Raw genomic sequence first — 26505 nt, forward strand, 5'->3', positions numbered from 1 at the left:
CATGCTTGAACATCCAAAACAATCCCAATATCCTTGACATCTGAAATACATCTAGATAAATATATATTAATGGGAGACATTTCTCTGTTGATGGCGGAGATTTAGCTCTGGTGATGGCTTATAGATCATGACAGCTAGCTAGCTACCTCAAGCACAAAACATACTGTAAATAATCATGCAAAACATACCTGTATCTTGCTCGTTTTTCTCCTCCTCTGTCATTTTCTTTGTTCTGTTTTCGGCACCAGAGAGATACGTCCTTTTTTGTGACTTGTCTTAACATTACCGTCTCTTCCGATTGTTGAACTTGATGCAGTGTCTGCACGAATTGTATATGCACCCGAGGTGTCTACTTTATGCGCGTGACTCAAAGGCTGGCAGACACAGTAGCAGTAGGCAGGCATATTGATCATGAAATCATAATTTTCTTGATTTGAATGATAATTGTTTCATTTATTCATTCATTGATGTCACTTGTTTACGTTATTTATTATGTAAAAAAAAAAAAAAGAAACTCGATTGGGGGCCCCCTGGTGGCCAGGAGGCCCCAAGCAGCCGCTTAGTTCGCTTATGCCTCGGGCCGGCCCTGGTCATACGTATGATTACTGTGAATGTGTGTGTGTGTGTGTATCTGTTTGTGCACATGTGTGCACATGAACTGGGTTAACATGACCCCTGGAGGCAAATATACGGAAAAAATGGTCATCCTAGGCCCTACAGTTCTCAAAATATTCACAGAGAACTGTGTCTGGCCTACCCTCCTTTCGGGGGGTCCAGTCCAGCGGGGGGGCTACAGATCAAAACGAAAAATGACAGTTCCATGCTATCCATGTGGGGGTACATGCCCACCAAGTTTTGTGTACCCCGGTCTTTCAGTGTCCCGGGAATCCTTGTTGGTGTACGTCACTAAATGTACACATAAATTGTTTTATTGTAAGGCCCCCCATGAACGAAAGTACACAAAACTTGGCATGCATTCGGAGGGTGTCATAATGATCCTACACTTTCAATTTCGTGCAGTTTTGACCATGTCAGCCAGAGATATTGTGATGAGAACACCTAATTTTTTGCTTTTTAATTTTTAACTAGGTGGCGCTATACATGAAATAAGTGGTAATGGGATGGGTTGACATGGCCCCTTGAGATCAACATACAAAAAAAAGGTGGACCTCCTAGGCCCTACGGTTCTCGAGATATTCACAGAAAACTGTCTCCGGCCACCTACAGGCCAGTTGGTGTATAGTAACATAAATTAATTTATTGTGTGGCCCCCCATGAACGGAATTCCACGAAACTTGGCGTGCATTCAGAGGGTGTCATAATGATCCTACACTTCCAATTTTGTGCAGTTTTGACTATGTTAGGTCACAGATACCTGTGATTACAACACCTCATTTTTACTTTTTTGTGTTTAACTAGGTGGCGCTATACATGAAATGAGTGGTTATGGAATGGGTTGACATGGCCCCTTGAGATCAACATACAAAAAAAAATGGTCCTCCTAAACCTTACGGTTCTCGAGATATTCACAGAAAACTGTGTCTGCCCTACCCTCCTTTCGGGGGGTGCAGTCCAGCGGGGGGGCTACAGATCAAAACGAAAAACGATGGTTCCATGCTATCCATATGGGGTTACATGCCCACCAAGTTTCGTCTACCCCGGTCTTTCAGTGTCCCGGGAATCATTGACAGAAATTTGGACATGCGAAAAAGAAAAAAAAAAAAATCTGACTAAACCTATATGACCGCCGCTTCGCTGCGCGGCGGTCATAATAAATGGCGGCACAGAAAAGGTGTCATTCTGAATTGTGGAAGAGATAATAAAAATCCTCCTGGGAGGACTCACTGAGGACATAAAAGCAAGGCAATATAATGCTTTCTAAATTTGGAAAGGAAATGAAAAAGAACAAGTAGCTTATGAAGCAAACTTAATTGCATCATATGTGGTTTCCCAGTTATAGTCAGTACTCAAGCAGTTGAAATATATATCAGGTGTAGATCTTTAGTCTTTCAGTATGGTATTGTTCTGTAGTAAGTCCATGTGCTGTCTTAGACAGACAATAAAAATGTGATGTTCCTGAAATGAGAGTCTGGCTCCCTTAGTAATTTTGCCCTCCTGGCACGTAGCAAATGTTAACCACTGGGTGGCGATGAGGTACCACAGAGTGAGAGAGGTTTTCCTCAGCTGGTGCACAGGTCTGATGATTACACTAAATGAATACCCATGATGCGTACGTGTATGCGTCGTTAGCAGCAAGTACAATGGGGCCTTAATACGCCCCGCAGTAAGTGTTTTGGTTTTAGCATTTTAGACAGTAGGCCTAAATAATCAGATAATGCATTGGGATTTGGGTACAACTATAGGAAATCAAACAGGAAGGCATCCGCGACAAAAGGGAGAAAGGTTGGACAAACATCTATGAGTGAAAGGTTTGAGGTCTGCGACAAAGACTCATAAGGCTCATACACTGGTCAAGCAGGCAGACGGCAGATGAGGCAGGAAAGGCAGTGAAATCACCTTAGAACCACCTTAGCACATGTAGAACTAAGGGTCATGGACAGCTTTGTCCCCAGACTCCTGACTGCCCTCTGGAAGGGTTCCGTCTTCACCACTGGTCCCACCTGGGCACTGCCTTTGGACCATTTTCCTGAAGGCTCTTGTCTGTCTGCTCAGCCATTGTGGCTTCCACCTGAGGCCTCCAGCTTGCTTGTGCTCTCCACCTACCAGCTTAGTTGTCCCATTCAGACCCCATCCAGCCAGCCTGGGTTGAACTTTTTCATTGTTTTGATTGTTTTACGCACACGCACAAAAAAAATATATTTTCATAATATATTTTGAAATATATGTACATATTCAAAATTGGCCCAAACAATATATTTTTGGCACTTAAGGTTAACAAGGACAAAGGAACTAGGAAGTAACCAAGTGGGCATGTACAGAGATGGAGACAGACAGGGAACAAAAAATAACAAAAAAGCTTGTTTACCTTTATAGTCGTGGATCCCGAACTGTCCCTTAGGAGTCTTACGAAAAGCTCCTTACGTCCCATATATATATGCTTACGTCCGACGTACAAGACACTGTCCACCTTGAAAGGGCTGAACTGGTTGACATTGAATGCTCAGAAATCAATTTTCAACGAACGAAGTACAAGACATTCATAGCAAACCTTTCTGGAAATAGGCCTACGTGAAAATGTTAAGGTAGAGGTTACGAACTACTTAGCGTTAAGAAGCCCGCCGTACAGAATAAAATATATCTAAATATATTTTTAAGCGTCAAAAATATATGTTTGGGCCGATTTTCAATATTTACATATATTTCAAAAATATATTGTGAAAATATATTTCAAATATATTATTTGTATGTGTATGGACATACAGAACATACAGAACAAAAATATACAGAAATGGGCATATAGGAAAAAATCTATATTCAAATATATTTTAATTTAATCAATGGTTCCAACTTCCACCTGTTTACAGCAATTTTTGTGCATGTGTAGGCTACTGTGCAGATTTCCTGAGCTAGCCGCACAGGTTTAGCATTACATGAGTCAATATCACTATGAAGTGCCTTTGGTGTCCTCATCAGACTCACTCAGTCATCATGAAAATGTAGCAGAATAATGAAAGTCTGAGGTCTTATTATAAGTGGCCAAACACTTGCAAACATATCAGTACAATGATAAGTCTCTTAAAATTTGTTTCCTTCATTTTATAGAATTTCTTTTCATTGGATGTACGTGATTTTGGCATGTCCCACACACTGCTCGGCTAACTACAGTGTGTGTAATAAGTGGTTAAATGATGCTAAATCAAAAAAATGTTTACATGGTTTTATTGTCCACAATAAGTTATTTGATAAAACAAGTCATTTTGATCATGTATATTGTATTTTCATAATCATATTGAACATTTTGCATGTGTCTGAAATTGCGGTCCACCCTGTCATTATGGGGTAACTGTCCCTTTAAGAAACCCACTGATGTTTTCAGTGACATCACTACGAGCATTTTTTCTTTCTTCAATGGAGACTGAAGCAGTGGCGAGTTGCAGAGTAAGTATTTCCACTTATGTTTCATAATTTTCATCATATTATGTGTGTAGTTGGATGTTGTCAAGCTTAACATGTCCACTCTGTCATAGTGAAATATCAATTGATAGAAAAATCAGAACTTTGAAATATATTTGTAAAACAGTACATAGTCAGCTTGCTGACTGTAGCATGTTGCTAAGTGAAGGTCCACCATGTGCTCATTAAATGCTAACATTAGCCAAAAATGTCCACCCTGTCAGCAAGCCTTCCATGACAGGGTGGACATGGTTCATGACAGGAAGGACATGTGCATAGTTTAGGCCACATGCTGATAATGTTACACATATTACAACAGCTATTACACACATTTTATAACAGTACATGCTATACATAGTAAATTTGGACAATTAGACAATTTGGACAATTTTTTGGCGATATCGGTATCAGCAAGCCTAGTTTGATAAGGCAAGCCTAGTTTACAGGGACTGCCAATTAAAATGTGTAAGGGAACATTTTGAATCGTCTTTTTCAAGGAATGAGATCAAAAGGAGCTGAGATAGCAAGGAGATATCGGGAACGTCGTGATGCTGACCCAGACAAAAGAAGAAAGTACCTTGAGAAAGAAAGGGTCAAATGGAAAAAAGACAGAGAGACTGGAAAGAAGAAGGGTGTCAATGAGCTCAGTGGGAGAGAGAAGAGGGCAAAAAGAAAGAAATGGAGAGAGGCAAAAAGTCAAGCCAGAGCCAGAAACAGGACCAGTGCTTTGCTACAGTCAGAGACACCACCCAACTCCCCTGCTGAAACTCCTGAAAATCAGCGTGAGCCAGGGCCCTCCAGGTTAGATCATTGGAAGTTTAGCTGATGAGACTTATTAGAAAGTTTAGATTTATTTGAAGGACAATTATCAACTGTTTATGTCCCCATAAAATGACCAACCCAGTCTCACGTCTGAACGTGTCACTGTCACGTTAATTAATCTATTGGGACGTGTTGTGTAACACGTTTCCTTGTTAAAAAACGTGTTGAGCAAAACGTAATTATCGTGTTACTATCACGTTGTATTTCGCTTTCAACGAGCCAACAGAACCACGTCATCTGTCAAAAAAGCCTGACCTCACAAAATGGGGAGAATGTTATTTGATGCTTTTGACGTGCAGTTTCACACTCTTAAGCCTGTTTTGAGTTGTGGATTAGAAGGAGCCACCTTCTGGCTAGCAGTTTGAGAAGCCTGAACCCCAGAATCCAGAAACAATAACCGAGCAGGGACGGAGAAAAAAGAAGAATCCAAATGGGAAATGAGGTGAGCCTTGCTACTGCCGCTAGCATGATTATTTTGCTAGCAATTGAGCAAAACATTTTAAAGTTGATTTAACATGAAATAGTAGCCTATGCATGGGCAATACTGTGAATTCAGAGTAGGCTTGCACAACTTATAATTTAGCTAACGTGCATGATGTAATGTTACATTAATCTGTAAAACAGCTGTTGTCTGTGTAAATTAGCGTAATATTGTTAGTGTGGGCTACAGCTAACAGCTGGGAGGTAGCCTATCAGCCAGGCATGTATAATCGATAATCATGATGAACGTGAATAGATTTCGTTGCGAAACGGGCATTGTTTTAGGCCACATATCAGGTATAAAACAATTGTATTTTGATACAGCAGTTCTCCGGATGTTAGATATTCACTTATAATATAATATTGTATTTCTTTAACCTGATTAAGAGAGGGGTTTAATTCAATATAGAATTGCAATGTGTGTGGCCCATAATATTAGAGATTAGATTAAGCTAGATTTAGATTAGATTCAACTTTATTGTAATTTAAAAGAGTAGGCTACAAATACAGAGCCAATGAAATGCAGTTGACATCCAACCAGAAGTGCAAAGAAGCAGTTATGTAGACGATCAAGATTAATTATGTACAACAGTTAAATACATAGGCAAGTTTTCCAGATGACGTGTACAGTGACAGAAATAGCCTATACAGTGAATATGGAATGTGTGTCTAGCCTATAACAAAACAAATTGATAATAATACATAATAATGATAATAGCAGTAATTACAGTAGGCCACTCGCACTGTTGTTGGTGACGTGTCTGTTTCCTATTGTTCCATGCCACTCTCCTACTGTCTCCTTTACTGTCCTGCGCCACTCGCCTACTATATTTTGCCTCTTGCCTACTGTCCAGCACCATTCGTCTACCGTCTCCTATGCTGACCCACGCCATTCACCTACTGTTTCCTAACTGTCCCATGCCACAAACTGTAACATTAAGCTGACACAATCTTGCTGCACGGTTACTTATCTGCATGCAATCACTATTGCCAGCTGTTATGAGTAAACATTATATTGGGACACCAATATATTTCTGATTCATGGGCAGTGTATTTGCTACTGAAGAAAAGGAGAACACATAGTAATTGTTCTTGGATGGGTATTTAGAGTAAGGTTTCTATTGATCTTTTTCAGATAAGGCCTCTTCATTTTCAACTGTGAAGGATCTACATGGACTTGGTCTGGATAGCCTTTCCTGTTTTGATGAGCCAGTCGGTATGTATTAGACATTCTTTAGGATAAAAGGAGCCATATGTTATCAAAAATTCTACACCCATATGTAGAAAAGCTTTGTTGCTGTTTGTTATTGTTGTTGTTGAAAACTACGTTGAATGCAAAAAGATACATATGTCCCTTGGGAGGAGAGGGATGAGTGTGGATGGTTGAATTGTCCAACAGGCGAAAAATTTATGATTGTGTATGATTGTGTTTATGTCTGTATATGATTTTTTGTACTTGTTCCATTTTAAGTATGCTTATATACTTTACGCCATGGTGGTCTAAATTGTCTTTATTGCCACTTGCAGGGTCTAGAGGAAAAACCCTATATGAGCCCCAGGGTGAGTAGTGTATAATTATTTTATCCCAAGCTTGATTTTCGTAGAAAGGTGTTCAAACCAAAATCAAACCAAAATCTTCTAAAATAATAGATAGATAGATTTATTATTTGTCCTTTCAGAAAATTGTTCTGCGCCATACAGTAGACAGTTAGACAAGACTGAATACAAGACGGAATATAGACCAGAATTTCCCTCACCGCAACCGCCCCCACCCTACCACACCCCCACACATACTCAACATCAGGGCAGAAGGCACAGACCCCACTACACATGTATAGAATGATAAAGTGCAGTTGTGCATACTGTGATAGTCCAGCTGGAAAGAAAGTGCATGGTCCTGCAGGTAACGTCTTGTTCATCAATATAATGCTAGTTGGAATGAATTACCAACTGGCTCAATTTGTTTGGAAAGAAGGTAGCCTGAACCTGGTGTATGGGATGTGACATATCTCTATTAATTGCATGACCTTTCATCAACACCCTTCTTTCACAGGTCGTAGCAATACTGTCTAGTTTTTGCCCCTCAACCTTGCTGGCCATGTTAACTATCTTGCTCAGTTTGTTTTCTTTTTGGTCACTGACAAAGAGAAATACCAGGTAACACAACAAAAAAATAGCATGCTCTCCACAAATGAATGATAGAAAAGTAACATATCTCTATCCACTCTAAATTGTCTTAGTTTGCACATAAAATGCAGCCTCTGCAGCCCCTTTTTATAGATGGTGTTGGTATTACTGTCCCATTGCAACTTATTATCTATTATTGTGCCTAAGTACTTGTACTCGACTACAATCACAACATCCTCACCATTTTTAACCATACACTGGGGGGGCTGGCTCCCAGTTCTGTACTGTAGTCTATTATTATTTGCTTTGTTTTCTGTATATTTAGAAGAAGACAGCTGGACCTACACCATTTCGCGAATTGATCCACCCAGGCCCTGTAGTTGGTCTCCTCGCTATTCTGTATTAAGCCCACTATTGCTGTGTCATCTGCAGATTTTATGAGGTATGAAAACGCTCGAAAAACGCCGAAGAGCCCCGTATAAGAGCCCCAGTGTGATAGGCTGGTTGCTGTCATGTGACACACGCCACCACAAGAAAGTGGAAACGCATCGTAGAGCTGGCCGTGTGGGGTAAGGTAAGTTAAACTACGTAAATTTAGTAAATAATAATAATAATGTTGTTGTTTTTTGTTGTTTCGAACAAAATATAGAGATAGTTATCCTGACTAAAACTCCTTTATGCTGTAAAACAACTAGAATCACGCGAAATTAGTGCAATTTCTTAGTCAATGTCTTATCGAAATGAATGCGATGGTGATACAATCCTGCTTTTCAATTAGTTGACATGGTGTTTGACATTAAATTATAATGAGGTCAGTTTCATGTAATAAGCTATTTGTTTCTTTGGGTCTGGGTAATTGAAATGAGCAATTTCTTAGTACAATTCAATGTCTTATAATGGTAAAAGACGTGGACAAATACGTGATAATTAGCCAAATAAATCATTGTTCACGACACGTTATGGTTAAATTATCAGAATGAGTGTGATGGTGATACAATCCTGCTTTTCAATTAGTTGAGATGGTCTTTGACATTAAATTATAAGCAGGTCAGTTTCACGTAATAAGCTATTTGTTTCTTTGGGTCTGGGTAATTCATGTGACAAAAAATTCTGTTATAGGCTACTACCGTTTTTCAGAAAAACAAAGCAGTACAACATTTCTATCTCCAAAATAATGCATTGTACGCATGTGTGTACTACGTAGTGCATGCAGCTTTTAATGTCCAAAGTAGCCTATACTGATTTTCCTGCATAAGAACTACAAATACTCCTCCAAAACTACAGTCTTGACACTTGAAGTTGTGGAGTTATATTTTAGTAGCCTATTCTATAATTGCATAAATACCCACATCGGTATTACCCTTGTCTCACCTGTATACAACATATGTCTATGAATTGCAGTAGTGATCAAATGAAAAAGGAAAGAAAGGTGTCCTGATGTGTTGTTTAGGGATGGTCCTGCAATGTTTTCTCGACATATCTTTATGTCTTTTTTTCTCCCCTCTACTTATGTTTTCACAGATCCTTGCTCCTGATATCCTGATGTATGGATTGCACTTCATTATATGACTCCAACAGAACACTCACAGAAAGGAGAGTGGTGTCAAACTACAAGACAGCCAGCATGTAAGCAAGGCCTTGATTGTCCTTGTTTGGCTACTCATTTGTCTACTTCCTGAAGAGGCTGAAGCATGCTGGCCTTGACACCTCAGTCCTTGCTTCCATTAACAGCTGTGTTATGGAGTGCATCCTCACATCATGGTCTACTGCAGCGGTGGATACAGAGGACAATTGGCAGGTATTTTACATCACTTTTACATTACTTTTACTGTGATTTTGCTAGATATGGTTGTCGCTGTGCTAAATATAGGCCCATATTGTAGATCGAGAAACGCATTGTACAGCTGATACATCTTGGGCTATACTATTAAGGGACAGCTGAATTGACCACCTAAATCATATATTTTCTGAAAGCCTATAGCCTCTAGATGTCAATTAATATACATTAAGACATGCCCAAACTTCCTACTGACTTTGGTGCATCATAAGGCGTACATAGGCCAATATTGTAGATCGAGAAACGCATTGTACAGCTGATACATCTTGGGCTATACTGTTAAGGGACAGCTGAATTGACCACCTAAACCTTATATTTTCTGAAAGCAAATAGCCTCTAGATGTCAATTAATATACATTAAGACATGTCCCACCTTCCTACTGACTTTGGTGCATCATAAGGCGTACATAGGCCCATATTGTAGATCGAGAAACGCATTGTACAGCTGATACATCTTGGGCTATACTATTAAGGGACAGCTGAATTGACCACCTAAACCATATATTTTCTGAAAGCCTATAGCCTCTAGATGTCAATTAATATACATTAAGACATGCCCCACCTTCCTACTGACTTTGGTGCATCATAAGGTGTACATAGGCCCATATTGTAGATCGAGAAACGCATTGTACAGCTGATCCATCTTAGGCTATACTATTAAGGGACAGCTGAATTGACCACCTAAACCATATATTTTCTGAAAGCAAATAGCCTCTAGATGTCAATTAATATACATTAAGACATGTCCCACCTTCCTACTGACTTTGGTGCATCATAAGGCGTACATAGGCCCATATTGTAGATCGAGAAACGCATTGTACAGCGGATACATCTTGGGCTATACTATTAAGGGACAGCTGAATTGACCACCTAAATCATATATTTTCTGAAAGCCTATAGCCTCTAGATGTCAATTAATATACATTAAGACATGCCCCAACTTCCTACTGACTTTGGTGCATCATAAGGCATACATAGGCCCATATTGTAGATCGAGAAACGCATTGTACAGCTGATACATCTTGGGCTATACTGTTAAGGAACAGCTGAATTGACCACCTAAACCATATATTTTCTGAAAGCAAATAGCCTCTAGATGTCAATTAATATACATTAAGACATGTCCCACCTTCCTACTGACTTTGGTGCATCATAAGGCGTACATAGGCCCATATTGTAGATCGAGAAACGCATTGTACAGCTGATACATCTTGGGCTATACTATTAAGGGACAGCTGAATTGACCACCTAAACCATATATTTTCTGAAAGCCTATAGCCTCTAGATGTCAATTAATATACATTAAGACATGCCCCACCTTCCTACTGACTTTGGTGCATCATAAGGCGTACATAGGCCCATAATGTAGATCGAGAAACGCATTTTACAGTTGAAACATCTAGGGCTATAATATTAAGGGACAGCTGAATTGACCACCTAAACCATATACTGTATTTTCTGAAAGCCTATAGCCTCTAGATGTCAATTAATATACATTAAGACATGTCCCACCTTTCTACTGACTTTGACAATACAAAATAGTGTCATGTATACATTTATGTCCTCCAAAGTTTGCAGGAAGGTGGGCCATGTACTAGTCTGTTAACTCACATGTACAAGTGACAGGCTTTAAGAAAATATATGGTTTGCATGGCTGAAACTGCTTTGCCTTTGTGTTGGAGCTCAAAATGTTCTAAACATATCTTAAATTTCTCTCTTCTACTTATGTTTTCACAGATCCTCGCTCCTGATATCCTGATGTATGCATTCCATTTCATTATATGACTCCAACAGGACACCTACACAAAGGAGCTGTTAAAGCAGTGTCTTTCTTCAAACAACAAGACAGCGAGCATGTAAACAAGGCCTTGTTTGTCCACTTCCTGAAGGGGCTGAAGCATGCTGGCCTTGACACCTCAGTCCTTGCTTCCATTTACAGCTGTGTTGTGGAGCGCATTCTCACATCCTATGGTCTGCAGCGGGTGGTGTCATCGCTTTATTTATCATTGTTTGTGTAAATCTTACACATCTTACACAAAAGTCTAAAATAATCTAAACTTCATTCACTCTCCATGTATAGATCAAGATAGACTTGCAGAACAGGCTGCAGAGCAACAGTCTGATAGCCTGCATGAAAGCATAAATGGTCCGCACTTGTTAAAAAGTGCAATTATCAAAGGGCCCTTGAATTGTGTTTTTTTAAACCAAGGAGTATGGCTGTAGCGATGCTGTCAGCTCTGCCATAAGCAGTGACTGTGATTATGTTTGCACATTTTGAAAATGTTGTTTTTCTTTCTTTTGCATTATTTTCCACTTCATTGTTGTATAGTTTGTATAATGTTTGTTAAAGTTGCACACATTAATTCACTGTTCGTATTTGTAAAAATGTGTATAGTGTGGTATAGTTTGTATGGTGGAGTCTTTATTGTATCGCACAAACAAGAACACCCCACCCCACCATACCACTTTGACTAACCAATTTTCTGCGGGAAACCCTGGATGCTTTCTAAAGGTATTTTGTGAAACATAGGGGTTGCTATGGTAGTGGTTGCTAAGCTATTGCTAGGGTAACTGAGAAGGTTGCTATGGTGTTGCTACGGGATATATGGTGGTTGCTATGCAGGTTTATAGGGCAATCATGTTGGTTGCTAGGTTGGTGATAGAGTAACTGAGAAGGTTGCTAGGGTGTTGCTAGAGTAGATATGGTGGTGCCTATACTAAATTAAGTGATTGCTAGGCTGGTTGCTAGGGTAATTGAGATGGTTGCGAGGTTAGTCATGTTGGTTGACTATCAAAGTGGTTGCTAGGTTGGCATTGTACAGGTGGTTGCTAGGATGTTGCTAGAGTAGATATGGTGGTTGCTATTCCAAATAAAGTGGTTGCTATGCTGGTTGCAAGGTTAATCATGTTGGTTGCAATGGTGGTTGCTCGGTTGACATTGTGGTGGTAGTTGTGAGGTTGTTGGTAGGGTAATTAATATGGTTGCTAGGTTGTTGCTATGGTTCTTATGTTGGTTGCTAGGTTGTTGCTAGGGTAACTTAGAAGAATTTTGTTCAGCTAATACATTTTGGCCTACACTATTAAGGGACAGCTGAATTGACCATCTAAACCATATATTTCCTTAAAGCCTATAGTCTGTAGATGTCAATTAATATGAATTAAGACATGTCCAACATTCCTATTTACTTTGGTGCATCATATAGGCTTAAGCAGTACTACTATTTTTGCTCTTAGACTATAAAAATCCATAATCACTTTAAAAACGCTAACTGATTACAATAGTTTTTGAAAGTCAATTTCCTTAAATCATGATTGAAATTGTAACCATATTCTTTATTGAATAATGTTAATTGACTATAATACTATTGTATTGTCATCCTTCTTTGGGACTTTGGGAGTACTTCAATATCCCCTTCATGTATCAATGTACATTAAAGCATCTTTGATAGTAAAGGACTCTCCATGTAAATAATTACTTGAATTGTCTTTCACTTGTACTGGTTCTATATGTTTGGACCACTGATTGACTGCACTCTGGTTTTCATCAGCAAGGTCAAGGCTTAAATTAACCTCAGATAAGTCTGTTTTCATCCCATGCATTATATGTGCTAATGTTGTGAAGTAATTGGTGTGACCCTACAAAGGCCTGTCTAACCTATGACCTATTAACCTAGGGTTAGTAAATATGGGATCGGAGTGAAATTACCTCACACATTCAGAAACCTCAAAGTGAAATTACCTCACATCAAGCTACAGCAATACAAACTCAGCTACTGGTCTCAAATACGGCAAACCAGTTGCCAATTTCTATGCCCTTTATATCAATTTGTGCTACATGTTATTAGTTGAAAATTACTGGTGTAAGTTTATCTGACCTGTCTGACCTTTGCAATTTATGGACATGTACACATTGGTTTCGCATTTCTAACTAGAATATGACTGATTAAATTTGACATGTAACATCCTTGGATGACACAAAATATAGTGAAATGGACTCAACCCTCACATATTCAGACTCTGTAGCACCCCCTACAAATCCTTTTTTTTTTCAATCTTTGGCTCCGCCTCCTGACAACACACAAGCAGCTATATTTGAGTGTGTAGTTAAATCGCATCTCACATATTCACAGACTCTATAGCACCCCCTAGAAATCCAATATTTCCTATATTTGGCTCCGCCTCCTGGCAACACACAAGTCATTAGATGTCCTAAATTTGACAAACTAGTTTGTTATCATCCCGTATATCAAAATATGTGCCATATGTTGGTACTATCTTGAATTAACTGGTGTAATCCTATCTAGGCCTGTCTGACCTATGCAAATTATGGCCATCTAAACCTAGGGTTAGCATTTCTAACTTGCATACCTCATAAACAGACTAAATTTGGCATGTGACATCTATCTATGACATAAAATATACGAGATATGTAAAATCACACCTCACACATTCATAGACTCTATAGCGCCCCCTAGAAATCTACATTTTCCAATCTTTGGCTCCGCCTCCTGACAACATACAAGCAGCTGGAGGTCTCAAATTTGACAAACAAGTTTGTTATCATTACCTGTATCAAAATATGTGCCACATGTTGGTACTATCTTGAATTAACTGGTGTAATCCTATCAAGGCCTGTCTGACCTATGAAAATTATGGCCTTTTAAACCTAGGGTTAGCATTTCTAACTTGCATACCTCATAAACAGACTACATTTGGCATGTGACATCTATCTATGACATAAAATATACGAGATATGTAAAATCACACCTCACACATTCATAGACTCTATAGCGCCCCCTAGAAATCTACATTTTCCAATCTTTGGCTCCGCCTCCTGACAACATACAAGCAGCTAGAGGTCTCAAATTTGACAAACACGTTTGTTATCATTCCCTGTATCAAAATATGTGCCACATGTTGACATTTCATGAAATAATGGGTGTGACACTTACCTAGGCCTGTCTGGCCATATGGGTGTCTCAATTGTAGTTTCTGAGTATGCCCGGTGCATCAAACTTGCCATGGCAGGTAAGATCAGTGAAATTGGGGTTATTTCAGCGCAGCACACCTCTGTGTATCATATTCAATCAAAATATGGATGTTTTAATGGTTTGTTTATGATTTAAGAACTTTTGTTGGTCAATATCTGTCAAATATGCTCTCTAAACAGTTATTTCTGAAGATTTCTTGTGCATCAAAAGTCCCACAACACCTAAGATAAGTGAAATTGGGTTTATTTCAGCACAGCACACCTCTGTGTATCATATTCAATAAAAATATGGATGTTTTAATGGTTTGTGTATGATTTAAGAACTTTTGTTGGTCAACATCTGTCAAAAAATGCTCTCTGAACGGCCATTTCTGAAGATTTCTTGTGCATCAAAATTCCCACAGCACCTAAGATAAGTTAAATTGGGTTTATTTCAGCACAGCACACCTCTGTGTATCATATTCAATCAAAATATGTATGTTTTAATGGTTTGTGTATGATTTAAGAACTTTTGTTGGTCAAAACAATGCTCTCTGAACAGCCATTTCTTAAGATTTCTTGTGCATCAAAAGTCCCACAGCACCTAAGATAAGTGAAATTGGGTTTATTTCAGCACAGCACACCTCTGTGTATCATATTCAATCAAAATATGGATGTTTTAATGGTTTGTGTATGATTTAATAACTTTTGTTGGTCAACATCTGTCAAAAAATGCTCTCTGAACGGCCATTTCTAAAGATTTCTTGTGCATCAAAATTCCCACCGCACCTAAGATAAGTGAAATTGGGTTTATTTCAGCACAACACACTTCTGTGCATCATATTCAATCAAAATATGGATGTTTTAATGGTTTGTGTATGATTTAATAACTTTTGTTGGTCAACATCTGTCAAAAAATGCTCTCTGAACGGCCATTTCTAAAGATTTCTTGTGCATCAAAATTCCCACCGCACCTAAGATAAGTGAAATTGGGTTTATTTCAGCACAACACACTTCTGTGCATCATATTCAATCAAAATATGGATGTTTTAATGATTTGTGTATGATTTAAGAACTTTGTTGGTCAACATCTGTCAAAACAATGCTCTCTGAACGGCCATTTCTTAAGATTTCTTGTGCATCAAAAGTCTCACAGCACCTAAGATAAGTGAAATTGGGTTTATTTCAGCACAACACACATCTGTGTATCAAGATCAATCAAAATCTGTAAGTTTGTGATTGCTTTAAACAGGGGGTTGTCCAATACACATAAAACAAACAGCAAAGGTATGCTAATACAAAGCAGCACTACAGGCACTAAATAATAATTTACATTTGATCAGATTCACCTTTATTGTCATTGTGCAGAGTAAAAGTACAGAGTTCCCACTCTAAGTCAAATGTAAAATTCTATGACTTTTCCCTGACAAAACACCTGAATTTCCATGACTTACAATATACCGACCAATGATTTCAGAGCACCCGCATCAAGAGTCTTTTACTTTTTTAGAGCGAGAGATGAATAAATAGGCATTGGCAGTTGGGCTACTCAAGCAAGCTGTAAAGCTAATAACCAGATATACACCAATACTGTGTGGAAATATGCATTTTGGCTAGTACATCATAAACCACTACGACAAAATTCCCTGATATTCCATGACCTTGCCCCCAAACTGATAAAAATTCCCTGACTTTCCATGTCTGGAATAGACTTTCTAAAATTCCATGATATTCCAGAAATTCTATGACCCGTGGGAACCCTGTACAAAGCAAAAGTGCAATGTGATATACAAAGTATAGACAGATGGTGCATAGGCAGGACAAGAAATACTGTATAGTGTCGTGTAGACAGTAATATGCAGTTGGTTTACAGAAAGTGGTTTAGAGTAATATAAATTAGATATAAATATGGGCAGTGTATTAACACAACATATGAGAAAAACAGAATAAATATGGATATTCAGTATGAACCATATAGACAGATATGTGCAGTGTGGTAACAGTACCATTGTAGTGCAGAAACAGTAACATTATAAGAGTAGTAAGAAGTGTATGTTCAGGATGGATAGCATGAAGAGAAGTAGAATATGGTTATGTATAATTGTAATTACAGTATGTGCATTTGTAAATAAATAACACTATGGGTGGAATAGGGTATTTGGGGGCTTAGTTGATTGGTTGTCACCAGGATACAGAGCTACAGTCCAGTCGGGTGACAGCCACAGAAAAGAAGCTTCCTCTGAACCTGCTGGTTCGGGTGCAGAGAGACCTGTAAATAATAATAATAATAATAATAATAATAAAGACAATAATATTTTTCAAGACCATAGAGAATGCTGTTGCAGTACTCCAGTCTTGAGGCGATGAGGGCATGGACGAGAATGATGCATTGTTGAGCCGTCTGGTTACAGTAACACAAGACCCATCCTGTCAGACTAGGCCAGAAGTCCCGTCACCGGAATGATGTAGAGGACTTTGAGACAGTCATGTGGCGCCTATGACCAATGGTCACAATACAGAGGACACCTGTCCAGTCAATGAGCAGTGCTTGACAAACATCATGTGTAGAAGACCCATTTTGCAAAACGATGTAGACACCCATCTATTCTCAGGAGCAGTCCTTCTATAACGGGCAGCAACAACTGCAGAAAAATCCCCGGGCTTTGCCTTGCTCCTTCCTGGCATGTCTTTCTGCTTTGGTGATGAGCCTGATAACAGCTGACAACCTGGAAATTAGAAATAGAGATAAAACAAGTGTACAAAGAAAGAAACTACAATCTCAGTGTTTCTCTTGACATGTTCAAACATACTGATGACTATAAAGTCCACTTATAAAATGCAGGTCTATGCCTTTAATATAGTGCGCAAAAGTATTTAAAGAGGGTGGACCAAGTCCTAGTATGGTTTAGGTGGTTGAATCAGCTGTCCCTTAATAGTGTACGCCAAATTGTATTAACTGAACAATTTGTTTCTCCATCTACAATATGGGCCTATGTATGCTTTATGATATGCCAGAGTAAGTAGGAAGGTGGGAAATGTCTTAATTAATATTAATTGACATCTAGAGGCTATGGGTTTTCACAAAATATGTGGTTTAGGTGGTCAATTCAGCTGTCCCTTAATACACTAGCACATGGCCCACCTTCCTGCAAACGTTGGAGGACATAAATGAATACATGGCACTATTTTGTATATTGGCAAATGAATGGGGCATATGATAGGTTTTGAGCTCCAACATAAAGGCAAAGCAGTTTCAGCCATGCAAACCATATATTTTCTTAAAGCTTGTCACTTATACATGTGAGTTAACATAATACATTAGCACATGGTCCACCTTCCTGCAAACGCCTTATGATGCACCAAAGTCAGTAGGAAGGTGGGACATGTCTTAATGTATATTAATTGACATCTAGAGGCTATAGGCTTTCAGAAAATATATGATTAAGGTGGTCAATTCAGCTGTCCCTTAATAGTATAGCCCGAGATGTATCCGCTGTATAATGCGTTTCTCGATCTACAATATGGGCCTATGTACACCTTATGATATGTCAAAGTCAGTAGGAAGGTGGGACATGTCTTAATATATATTAATTGACATCTAGAGGCTATAGGCTTTCAGAAAATATATGCTTTAGGTGGTCAACTAAGCTGTCCCTTAATAGTACAGCCCAAGATGTATCAGCTGTACAATGCATTTCTCGATCTACAATATGGGCCTATGTATGCCTTATGATGCACCAAAGTCAGTAGGAAGGTGGGACATGTCTTAATGTATATTAATTGACACCTAGAGGCTATTTGCTTTCAGAAAATATATGGTTTAGGTGGTCAATTCAGCTGTCCCTTAATGGTATAGCCCAAAATGTATCCGCTGTACAATGCGTTTCTCGATCTACATTATGGGCCTATGTACACCTTATGATGCACCAAAGTCAGTAGGAAGGTGGGACATGTCTTAATGTATATTAATAGACATCTAGAGGCTATAGGCTTTCAGAAAATATATGGTTTAGGTGGTCAATTCAGCTGTCGCTTAATAGTATAGCCCAAGATGTATCAGTTGTACAATCGGTTTCTTGATCTACAATATAGGCCTATGTACGCCTTATGATGCACCAAAGTCAGTAGGAAGGTGGGACATGTCTTAATGTATATTAATTGACATCTAGAGGCTATTTGCTTTCAGAAAATATATGGTTTAGGTGGTCAATTCAGCTGTTCCTTAACAGTATAGCCCAAGATGTATCAGCTGTACAATGCGTTTCTCGATCTACAATATGGGCCTATGTATGCCTTATGATGCACCAAAGTCAGTAGGAAGTTGGGGCATGTCTTAATGTATATTAATTGACATCTAGAGGCTATAGGCTTTCAGAAAATATATGGTTTAGGTGGTCAATTCAGCTGTCCCTTAACAGTATAGCCCAAGATGTATCAGCTGTACAATGCGTTTCTCGATCTACAATATGGGCCTATGTATGCCTTATGATGCACCAAAGTCAGTAGGAAGTTGGGGCATGTCTTAATGTATATTAATTGACATCTAGAGGCTATAGGCTTTCAGAAAATATATGGTTTAGGTGGTCAATTCAGCTGTCCCTTAATAGTATAGCCCAAGATGTATCCGCTGTACAATGCGTTTCTCGATCTACAATATGGGCCTATGTATGCCTTATGATGCACCAAAGTCAGTAGGAAGTTGGGGCATGTCTTAATGTATATTAATTGACATCTAGAGGCTATAGGCTTTCAGAAAATATATGGTTTAGGTGGTCAATTCAGCTGTCCCTTAACAGTATAGCCCAAGATGTATCAGCTGTACAATGCGTTTCTCGATCTACAATATGGGCCTATGTATGCCTTATGATGCACCAAAGTCAGTAGGAAGTTGGGGCATGTCTTAATGTATATTAATTGACATCTAGAGGCTATAGGCTTTCAGAAAATATATGGTTTAGGTGGTCAATTCAGCTGTCCTTTAATGGTATAGCCCAAGATGTATCCGCTGTACAATGCGTTTCTCGATCTACAATATGGGCCTATGTACGCCTTATGATGCACCAAAGTCAGTAGGAAGGTGGGACATGTCTTAATGTATATTAATTGACACCTAGAGGCTATTTGCTTTCAGAAAATATATGGTTTAGGTGGTCAATTCAGCTGTCCCTTAATGGTATAGCCCAAAATGTATCCGCTGTACAATGCGTTTCTCGATCTACATTATGGGCCTATGTACACCTTATGATGCACCAAAGTCAGTAGGAAGGTGGGACATGTCTTAATGTATATTAATAGACATCTAGAGGCTATAGGCTTTCAGAAAATATATGGTTTAGGTGGTCAATTCAGCTGTCGCTTAATAGTATAGCCCAAGATGTATCAGTTGTACAATCGGTTTCTTGATCTACAATATAGGCCTATGTACGCCTTATGATGCACCAAAGTCAGTAGGAAGGTGGGACATGTCTTAATGTATATTAATTGACATCTAGAGGCTATTTGCTTTCAGAAAATATATGGTTTAGGTGGTCAATTCAGCTGTTCCTTAACAGTATAGCCCAAGATGTATCAGCTGTACAATGCGTTTCTCGATCTACAATATGGGCCTATGTATGCCTTATGATGCACCAAAGTCAGTAGGAAGTTGGGGCATGTCTTAATGTATATTAATTGACATCTAGAGGCTATAGGCTTTCAGAAAATATATGGTTTAGGTGGTCAATTCAGCTGTCCCTTAACAGTATAGCCCAAGATGTATCAGCTGTACAATGCGTTTCTCGATCTACAATATGGGCCTATGTATGCCTTATGATGCACCAAAGTCAGTAGGAAGTTGGGGCATGTCTTAATGTATATTAATTGACATCTAGAGGCTATAGGCTTTCAGAAAATATATGGTTTAGGTGGTCAATTCAGCTGTCCCTTAATAGTATAGCCCAAGATGTATCCGCTGTACAATGCGTTTCTCGATCTACAATATGGGCCTATGTATGCCTTATGATGCACCAAAGTCAGTAGGAAGTTGGGGCATGTCTTAATGTATATTAATTGACATCTAGAGGCTATAGGCTTTCAGAAAATATATGGTTTAGGTGGTCAATTCAGCTGTCCCTTAACAGTATAGCCCAAGATGTATCAGCTGTACAATGCGTTTCTCGATCTACAATATGGGCCTATGTATGCCTTATGATGCACCAAAGTCAGTAGGAAGTTGGGGCATGTCTTAATGTATATTAATTGACATCTAGAGGCTATAGGCTTTCAGAAAATATATGGTTTAGGTGGTCAATTCAGCTGTCCTTTAATGGTATAGCCCAAGATGTATCCGCTGTACAATGCGTTTCTCGATCTACAATATGGGCCTATGTACGCCTTATGATGCACCAAAGTCAGTAGGAAGGTGGGACATGTCTTAATGTATATTAATTGACTTCTAGAGGCTATTTGCTTTCAGAAAATATATGGTTTAGGTGGTCAATTCAGCTGTCCCTTAATAGTATAGCCCAAGATGTATCAGTTGTACAGTCGGTTTCTCGATCTACAATATGGGCCTATATTCAGCACAGCGACAACCATATCTAGCAAAATCACAGTAAAAGTAATGTAAAAGTGATGTAAAATACCTGCCAATTGTCCTCTGTATCCACCGCTGCAGTAGACCATGATGTGAGGATGCACTCCATAACACAGCTGTTAATGGAAGCAAGGACTGAGGTGTCAAGGCCATCATGCTTCAGCCTCTTCAGGAAGTAGACAAATGAGTAGCCAAACAAGGACAAACAAGGCCTTGCTTACATGCTGGCTGTCTTGTAGTTTGACACCACTCTCCTTTCTGTGAGTGTTCTGTTAGAGTCATATAATGAAGTGCAACCCATACATCAGGATAGGAGCAAGGATCTGTGAAAACATAAGTAGAGGGGAGAAAAAAAAGACATAAAAATATGTCGAGAAAACATTGCAGGACCATCCCTAAACAACACATCAGGACACCTTTCTTTCCTTTTTCATTTGATCACTACTGCAATTCATAGACATATGTTGTATACAGGTGAGACAAGGGTAAAACTGATGTGGGTATTTATTCTATTATAGAATAGGCTACTAAAATATAACTCCACAACTTCAAGTGTCAAGACTGTAGTTTTGGAGGAGTATTTGTAGTTCTTATGCAGGAAAATCAGTATAGGCTACTTTGGACATTAAAAGCTGCATGCACTACGTAGTACACACATGCGTACAATGCATTATTTTGGAGATAGAAATGTTGTTGTACTGCTTTGTTTTTCAGAAAAACGGTAGAAGCCTATAACAGAATTTTTTGTCACATGAATTACCCAGACCCAAAGAAACAAATAGCTTATTATGTGAAACTGACCTGCTTATAATTTAATGTCAAACACCATCTCAACTAATTGAAAAGCAGGATTGCATCACAATCGCACTCATTCCGATAATTTAACCATAACGTGGAGAGCATGCTACTTTTTTGTTGTGTTACCTGGTATTTCTCTTTGTCAGTGACAAAAAAAAACAAGATAGTTAACATGGCCAGCAATGTTGAGGGGAAAAAACTAGACAGTATTGCTACGACCTGTGAAAGAAGGGTGTTGAAGAAAGGTCATGCAATTAATAGAGATATGTCACATCCCATACACCAGGCATATGAGGTGTTGCCATCAGGGAAGTTCAGGCTACCTTCTTTCCAAACAAATTGAGCCAGTAGGTAATTCATTCCAACTAGCATTACATTGTTGAACAAGACGTTACCTGCAGGACCATGCACTTTTTTTCCAGCTGGACTATCACAGTATGCACAACTGCACTTTATCATTCTATACATGTGTAGTGGAGTCTATGCCTTCTGTCCTGGGGCCGTATTCACAAAGCCTTTTATCTTACCACTAGGAGTACTCCTAAATCGCACTAAAAGATTTTAGCTAGGAGTTTTCTCTTAAAAGTTATTCACAAAGCCTTTCAGACCTACTCTTAGTAAGGAAAAATGGCAACTCCTAAACTAAGAGTGAGTCTTCGTTGCTATGGATGACGTCATTACTCATGCACGAGCTTGACTGAAGTGACCACCTTGATTGGCTGATGATTGTAACGCGGGAATGATTCCAAACACCTCCCTTACGATGATGAGTGACAGGTGACAGGTCTGAGAATGCGTGCGCTACACAAGTAGCTCGAAGGACGGAAGATGATGAATAATTGAATAAAAAGGCCTAGCCTAAATGAATAAAGAGTAAGGCAAAACAAATAGCCTACAGTAGTAGCCTAATGAAACATACGGACTGATGCAGTATCTTTTGCAACATTATTGAATGTCACATATGCCTACGTTTGCAAAGAAGAGACCATTTTAATTTGATTCACAATGAAACGTTACATTTAATTTACATGTTAACAATGAGTAGTTTTGGTTGTTGTTGGTGGCGTTATTGCATCCCTTTTATGAATGCAAAATTGTTCCCTCGCGATTGGAAGCTCCTGTTGCCGCATAGGCGACGCATTTCAAAACATCGCAACGTGAAATGCCACAAAAAGCTGTTTGTGAATAGGTCTTAGTGAGTTAGGAGTCCTCTCGACTACTTTTAAGCTGTCCCAGACTTAGGTGCTACTTTTAGGTCTAAAATGCTTTGTGAATTACTTTTAGTGAAAAAAATTAGGAGTCCTAAAGTTAGGAGTGACACGCCCATTATTTTTAGGAGTTGCTCCTAAATTCGCCACTTAGGAGCTACTTTTAGCCTTAAAATTCTTTGTGAATACGGCCCCAGATGTTGTGTATGTGTGGGGGTGTGGTAGGGTGGGGGCGGTTGGGGTGAGGGAAATTCTGGTCTATATTCCGTCTTGTATTCAGTCTTGTCTAACTGTCTACTGTATGGCGCAGAACAATTTTCCGAAAGGACAAATAATAAATCTATCTATCTATCTATTATTTTAGAAGATTTTGGTTTGACTTTGGTTTGAACACCTTTCTACGAAAATCAAGCTTGGGATAAAGTAATTATACACTACTCACCCTGGGGCTCATATAGGGTTTTTCCTCTAGACCCTGCAAGTGGCAATAAAGACAATTTAGACCACCATGGCGTAAAGTATATAAGCATGCTTAAAATGCAACAAGTACAAAAAAATCATATACAGACACAAACACAATCATACACAATCAGATTTTTATGCCTGTTGGACAATTCAACCATCCACACTCATCCCTCTCCTCTCAAGGGACATATGTATCTCTTTGCATTCAACATAGTTTTCAACAACAACAATAACAAACAGCAACAAAGCTTTTCTACATATGGGTGTAGAATTTTTGATAACATATGGCTCCTTTTATCCTAAAGAATGTCTAATACATACCGACTGGCTCATCAAAACAGGAAAGGCTATCCAGACCAAGTCCATGTAGATCCTTCACAGTTGAAAATGAAGAGGCCTTATCTGAAAAAGATCAATAGAAACCTTACTCTAAATACCCATCCAAGAACAATTACTATGTGTTCTCCTTTTCTTCAGTAGCAAATACACTGCCCATGAATCAGAAATATATTGGTGTCCCAATATAATGTTTACTCATAACAGCTGGCAATAGTGATTGCATGCAGATAAGTAACCGTGCAGCAAGATTGTGTCAGCTTAATGTTACAGTTTGTGGCATGGGACAGTTAGGAAACAGTAGGTGAATGGCGTGGGTCAGCATAGGAGACGGTAGACGAATGGTGCTGGACAGTAGGCAAGAGGCAAAATATAGTAGGCGAGTGGCGCAGGACAGTAAAGGAGACAGTAGGAGAGTGGCATGGAACAATAGGAAACAGACACGTCACCAACAACAGTGCGAGTGGCCTACTGTAATTACTGCTATTATCATTATTACTGTATGTATTACTATCAATTTGTTTTGTTATAGGCTAGACACACATTCCATATTCACTGTATAGGCTATTTCTGTCTCTGTACACATGTCATCTGGAAAACTTGCCTATTTATCTAACTACACTTCTGGTTGGATGTCAACTGCATTTCATTGGCTCTGTACCTGTAGCCTACTCTTTTAAATTACAATAAAGTTGAATCTAATCTAAATCTAGCCTAATCTAATATCTATATTATTATCTAATATAATACTACACACATTGCAATTATCTATTGAATTAAACCCCTCTCTTAATCAGGTTAAAGAAATACAATATTATATTATAATATAAGTGAATATCTAACATCTGGAGAACTGCTGTATCAGAATACAATTGTTTTATACCTGATATGTGGCCTATAACAATGCGCGTTTTCCCAACGAAATCTATTCACGTTCATCATGATTATCGATTATACATGCCTGGCTGATAGGCCCAGCTGTTAGCTGTAGCCCACACTAACAATATTACGCTAATTTACACAGACAACAGCTGTTTTACAGATTAATGTAACATTACATCATGCACGTTAGCTAAATTATAAGTTGTGCAAGCCTACTCTGAATTCACAGTATTGCCCATGCATAGGCTACTATTTCATGTTAAATCAACTTTAAAATGTTTTGCTCAATTGCTAGCAAAATAATCATGCTAGCGGCAGTAGCAAGGCTCACCTCATTTCCCATTTGGATTCTTCTTTTTTCTCCGTCCCTGCTCGGTTATTGTTTCTGGATTCTGGGGTTCAGGCTTCTCAAACTGCTAGCCAGAAGGTGGCTCCTTCTAATCCACAACTCAAAACAGGCTTAAGAGTGTGAAACTGCACGTCAAAAGCATCAAATAACATTCTCCCCATTTTGTGAGGTCAGGCTTTTTTGACAGATGACGTGGTTCTGTTGGCTCGTTGAAAGCGAAATACAACGTCATAGTAACACGATAATTACGTTTTGCTCAACACGTTTTTTAACAAGGAAACGTGTTACACAACACGTCCCAATAGATTAATTAACGTGACAGTGACACGTTCAGACGTGAGACTGGGTTGAAAATGACATATGAAGGGTCCAGATGCAAAAGCCTCTAAATGCCACCTACGTCAAAAATGAGATAAAGATGGTGAATGGATGCTCTCCACACATAGTATACGTTAACCTTCTAACACTGTTCCGGTCAAAAATGACCGATTTAACCATTCCCTGTACCATAAATATGGCATTTTTCATCAGACTGCCTCATGATCTTATGATATCCTTCACAAAAGGCTTTTGAACACATAGAATATATTTTGACTACTTCCCTTGAATTTTGAGTGATTTATTCAACGTAGAAACACTTTTTTTGTTTACGGTCAAAAATGACCGCCATAGGAAATGAATGGGAAAGAGTATAATTTTCATCCAGGAGATAAAAGACATCTCCTTACACACACTCCTACAACTTACCACCAATGTTCCCACACACATGCATGCGCACACACACACACACACACACACACACAAACAGACACACATACAGTACACACATGTACACCCACTCACAGACACACACACACACTCACACAGTACATGTTGTCAGTTCATGTTGTCATGTTGCCACATGTACGTGTGAACCACCAATGTTCGCACACATAGGCACTCACACACATACAGATACACACACACACACATGTACACGCACTCACACACACACACAGTTCCTGTTGTCAGTTCATATTGTCATGTTGCCACATGTGCAGGAAAACCACCAATGTTTGCACACACATGCATGTACACACACGGAAACACTCATACCCACACACACACACACACATTTACACCCACTCTCTCACTCACACACACACACAGTTGTCATGTTGTCAGTTCAAATAATTTAACTTCAAAACCCACTAAATACCACTCTTTCGTGGTCTGACATATTGATTTATAGGCAAAAACCTATAGGAGCCTTTTTTAAATGCTCATTTAAAAGAAAAGTGGTCAGATGGATTTAGAGGGTTTTTGCATCTGAACTCTTCATATTGATAACTAACTTGCTAAAATCGTATAAAAAAAATCCATACAAATATTTTGTGTTTCAGGCAACGGTGTCAAGGGGAAAGCATTCGAAGGAGTGCGAAGAGAAAACTGAAAAAACAGATTGAAATATTAGAGGCACAGCTCAAAAAAGAGAAAAGTAAAACTGCATTGTTCCTTGCATTTATGGGGCCATTCAATGACATTCCACAACATGTCCACCCTGTCATGCCCAGGGTCCACCCTGTCATGTCTCTGTCCACCCTG

At 38.9% G+C, this 26505-nt stretch overlaps 2 long non-coding RNA genes across 3 annotated transcripts; one reads left to right on the forward strand and one right to left on the reverse strand.

The window, feature by feature from the left end:
- Positions 1-3937: 3937 nt before the first annotated feature.
- LOC143121764 (uncharacterized) lies at positions 3938-12812 on the forward strand. 2 transcript variants are annotated; one of them, XR_012986536.1, is made up of 6 exons: positions 3938-4059; positions 4572-5338; positions 6512-6592; positions 6904-6936; positions 9025-9301; positions 11078-12812. It is a non-coding gene; the product is annotated as an uncharacterized LOC143121764 (long non-coding RNA). The 2 variants fall into 2 exon arrangements; XR_012986535.1 differs by having other exon boundaries at positions 3938-5338.
- A 4161-nt stretch (positions 12813-16973) lies between these two features.
- On the reverse strand, positions 16974-25287 carry LOC143121763 (uncharacterized). The gene is made up of 5 exons (XR_012986534.1): positions 24904-25287; positions 23676-23756; positions 23332-23364; positions 20933-21206; positions 16974-17035 (listed from the first exon to the last, which is right to left on the reverse strand). It is a non-coding gene; the product is annotated as an uncharacterized LOC143121763 (long non-coding RNA).
- Positions 25288-26505: the final 1218 nt, after the last annotated feature.

This window comes from Alosa pseudoharengus, unplaced genomic scaffold (assembly GCF_046254945.1).
Source record: "Alosa pseudoharengus isolate Yale_2024_CS ecotype anadromous, Long Island Sound unplaced genomic scaffold, YU_APseudo_1.1 YU_APseudo_1.1_scf_13, whole genome shotgun sequence".
NCBI lineage: Eukaryota > Metazoa > Chordata > Actinopteri > Clupeiformes > Clupeidae > Alosa > Alosa pseudoharengus.